Source organism: Otolemur garnettii, unplaced genomic scaffold (assembly GCF_000181295.1).
Source record: "Otolemur garnettii isolate 467f Iridium unplaced genomic scaffold, OtoGar3 scaffold00003, whole genome shotgun sequence".
Lineage (NCBI taxonomy): Eukaryota > Metazoa > Chordata > Mammalia > Primates > Galagidae > Otolemur > Otolemur garnettii.
Genome location: NW_003852398.1, coordinates 37926824 through 37931445, shown reverse-complemented (window position 1 = coordinate 37931445; position 4622 = coordinate 37926824).

Sequence of the window (4622 nt, the reverse complement as noted above, 5' to 3'; positions counted from 1 at the left end):
AAAAAAAAAAAAAAAAAAAAGAATCTAAACTTCTGTTCAGTTCCAAGTTTCAAGAGAGTTGCGTGTTGCTGACTTTCTTCTTTGGCTCTCTTAAGTTTGCACTTTGGTATTACCTAACATTGCAGGTTTATCAAAAAACAGACTACTCCTCTTCCAGCTACCTAGCTAGTAAATAAGAAATCATACCTGATTTTCCTCTTGACCCTATGCTACACTTCCCAATTCTTGGCCCATGAAATAATGACACAAAATATGTGCAAAATGTGACTGGGTGCCCATAGCTCAGTGGTTAGGGTGCTAGTCACATGCTCCACGGCTGGTGGGCTCGAATTTGGCCTTGGCCTATTAAACAAAACAAAACAAAATATGTGCAAAATGAAAGAATCCTATGTTATTTTCCATTTGCATGTGCACTTGTCTGTTTTATCTCCAAAATAGATCTCAAACGAGTCTGCTTTTCTCTATTTTTCCCCTCATTTATTTTTTACTTATTTATTTATTTATTTATTTTGAGACAGAGTCTCACTTTCTTGCTCTGGTATAGTGTTATGACGTCACAGCTCACAACAACCTCAGACTCCTGTGCTAAATTGATTCTCTTTCCTCATCCTTCCAAGGAGCTGGGATTATAGGTGCCCGCCACAATGCCCAGCTATTTTTAGAGGCAGGGTCTCATTCTAGCTCAGGCTGGTCTCAAACCTGTGAGCTCAGGCAGTTCACCCACCTTGGCCTCCCAGAGTGCTGGGATTATAGGTATGAGCCACTGTGCCTGGACCCCCTCATTTATTGATTGGTTGATTGATCAATTGACAGGGTCTTGCTCTGTTGCCCAAGCTAGAGTGCAGTGGCATCATCACAGCTCACTGCAACCTCAAATTCCCGGGCTCAAATGATCCTCCTGTCTCAGCCTTCCAAGTCATTAGGACTATAGGTACATGCCACCACACCTGGCTAATTTCTACATTTTTTGTAGACAGGGGTCTTACTATGTTGCACAGGCTGGTCTCAAACTCCTGGCCTCTAGCAGTCCTCCTGGATTGGCCTCCCAAAGTAGTAGGAAGGTCTGAACTGGAGCTGACTACCAACATGGGGTTTTTCTGCTACAGAAAATGCTGCTTCTGGCTGGATGCCTGTGCTCAGAGGTTAGAGCACCAGCCACATGCTCTGGGGCTGGTGGGTTCAACCTGGCCTGGGCTTGCTAAACAAAACAAAAAATAGCCAGGTGTTGTGGCAGACCCCTATAGTCCCAGCTACTTGGGAGGCTGAGGCAAGAGAATCGCTTGAGCCCAAGGGTTTGAGGTTGCTGTGAGCTATGATGCCACAGCACTCTACCAAGGGTGACAAAGTGAGACTCTGTCTCAATAAAAAAAAAAAAAAGAAAGAAAGAAAGGAAAGAGAGTGCCAGCAGCGTCTGGTTCCAGCCTGAGCAGTGCCCCAGCTAGGCCCCAGGTCACACACCCTGTCGCCCTCACCTCATCCTCTTCACCTCTAGCAGCAAAATGGTGGCCTGGTCGTGTCTTTTCCAAGTCCATTTTCCCAGCTCAAGCCTCAGGCACTCAAGGTTTTAGATTAGCGCCTGTTCCCAAACTTAGCTGCCCATTGCAAACTCCCATGAAACTTCCAGAAAATACTGATGCCCAGAACCCATCCCAGAGATTGTGACTTGATAGGTCTAGTCTGGAGTGTGGCCTCGGCTTTGAGAGTCTTAAAAGGTCATCTGGGTGATGATTCCAATCTGCACTGGTCCAGCGCTTGCTTACCTGAGGGCTGGAGATCTCACAACTCTGCTTTCTACGTTCTCTGGTTTCTGCAAGTCTTCATTGTAATGTGTGTCCTGAGTGCCTACTGTGTGCCAGGCACTGTTCCATGCTCTTCTTATAGATGACCACATTGAATCTCTACCACACCCTGCAAGGAACTTGTATCTCTGTTCATTAAGATTCAAAGGACCTTTTCCATCTTTGGAATACAAGTTTTTGGCCAGGGCTGGGTTTGAACCTGCCACCTCTGGCATATAGGGCCGGCGCCCTATTCCTTTGACCACAAGTGCCACCCTAAATTAAATTATTTTTGAAAGAAGTTCAAAGCACAGCACAGAGGACAGACCATGTGAGGATGAACAGAGACAGTTGCTGTCTGCAAGCCAGTAAGAAAGGCTGTCCCAGAAACTAAGGATGCTGGCTCCTTGGACTTAGACTTCCAACCTCTGGAACTGTGAGAAAATAAATTTCTGTTGTGTGAGCTAAGTAAAAAGAAAAAAAAAAAAGAAAAAGAAAAGAAAGAATATGCTGCCTCTTTTTTACATGAGAGAGACTTTGAACGTAGAAATGACCTCCTAAAGTGGTTATATTGGAATCCCATCATAAAAATTACTTGTTTTCACCTGTATATTCCTGGCCGTTGCTCAAAATATAGCAATTTAGGCTCAGCACCTGTGGCTCAAGTGGCTAAGGAGCCGGCCACATACACCTGAGCTGGTGGGTTCGAATCCAGCCCGGCCCACCAAACAACAATGATAGCTGCAACCAAAAAACAGCTGGGCATTGTGGCAGGTGCCTATAATTCCAGCTACTTGGGAAGTGGAGGCAGGAGAACCGCTTGAGCCCAGGAGTTGGAGGTTGCTGTGAGCTCTGATGCCACAGCACTCTACCCATCTACCCAGGTGACAGCTTGAGGCTCTGTCTCAAAAAAAAAAAAAAAATTGTTTTTTCCTGTATATTCCTGGCCATTGCTCAAAATATAGCAATTTAGGCTCTGCGCCTGTGGCTCAAGCGGCTAAGGCGCCAGCCTCATACACCTGAGCTGGCGGGTTCAAATCCAGTCCAGGGCCACCAAATAACAATGATGGCTGCAACCAAAAAATAGCCAGGCATTGTGGCGGGTGCCTGTAGTCCCAGCTATTTAGGAGGCTGAGGCAAGAGAATTGCTTAAGCCCAGGAACTGGAGGTTGCTGTGAGCTGTGATGCCATAGCACTCTACCCAGGGGGACAGCTTGAGGCTCTGTCTCAAAAAAAGAAAAAAAATATATAGCAATTTATTATTATTTATTTTTTGCAGTTTTTGGCCGGGGCTGGGTTTGAACCCACCACCTCTGGTATATAGAGCCAGTGCCCTACTCCTTTGAGCCACAGGCGCTACCCATATTATTTCTTATAATTTATTTATTTGAAACAGAGTCTCAAGCTGTGACCCTGGTAGAATGCCCATGGCATCATAGCTTACAGCAACCTCAAACTCTTGGACTCAAGTGATCCTCTTTATCTCATTCTCCCAGGTAGCTAGGATACAGGCATCTGCCATAATACCAGGCTAGTTTTCCTAGTTTTCGTAGATACTTGTCTCACTCTTGTTTAGGCTGGTCTCAAACTCCTGAGCTCAAGCAATCCACCCAGCTCAGCCTCCAAAGGTGCTGGAATTGCAGTGGTAAGCCATTGGGCCAGTCTTTCTGATTACATCTTTACAGTGTCCTGTAGACCACTATATCTCCTTACACTATTGTAAGTCAAGAGTTTGGAGTAAAGGCTTGATACATGGTATAGGCTGGGTGTGGCAGCTTATACCTCTAACCCTAGCACTCTTAGGGGGCTGAGGCTGGAGGATCACTTGAGGCCACGAGTTTAAGACCAGCCTGGGCAATAGCAAAACCCCATCTCTACAAAAATTAAAAAGTTATCCAAGCAGGGTGATGCCTGTGGCTCGAAGTAGGACACTGGCCCTATATACTGGAGGTGGCAAGTTCAAGCCTGGCCCCTGGAAAAAAAACTGAAAAAAGAAAAAAGTTATCCAAGCATGGTGGCATGTACATATCGTCCCAGCTAATTGGGAGGCTAAGGGGGAAGGATTACTTGAGCCCAGGAATTTCAGGTTGCAGTGAGCTACCATTGATGATGCCACTGCACTTTAGGCAACAGGGCAAGACCTTGTCTGAGAAATAAATAAATGGAGCCAGGCATAGTGGCTCACACCTATAATCCTGGCACTCTAGGAGGCCAAGGCAGGTGGGTTGCTCTCAGGAGTTTGAGACCAGCCTGAGCAAGAGTGAGACCGCTGTCTCTACTTAAAACAGAAAAACTAGCCAGGTATAATGGCACACACCTGTAGTCCCGGCTACTTGGGAGGCTGAGGTAAGAGGATTATTCAAGCCCAAGAGTTTGAGGTTGCTATGAGCCATGATAATGCCACAGAACTCTACCCAGGGCAACACAGTGAGATTCTGTCTCAAAAAAAAAAATAGAAATAAATAAATAAAATAAGGTACACATTTAGTCTAGAATACATCACAAATGAATGACATGTTTTATTTTGCATTGAATCAAGAGATATATAATATTTGAATGTATTCCCATCATTGATATAAAAAATTGACGATTATGATAATGATAGTCATATCTTTATTCCTTCCTCAGCCCCAAATGTGTTTTATAAATAGTTAAGTGGTTTTTTTCCTTTTTTGAGATAGACTTTCACTTTGTCACCCTTGGTAGAGTGCTGTGGCATCATAGCTCACAGCAACCTCAAACTCTTAGACTCAAGTGATTCTCTTGTCTCAGCCTCCCAAGTAGCTGGGACTACAGTTGGCCACCACAACAACTGGCTATTTTTTAGAGATGGGGTCTCACTCT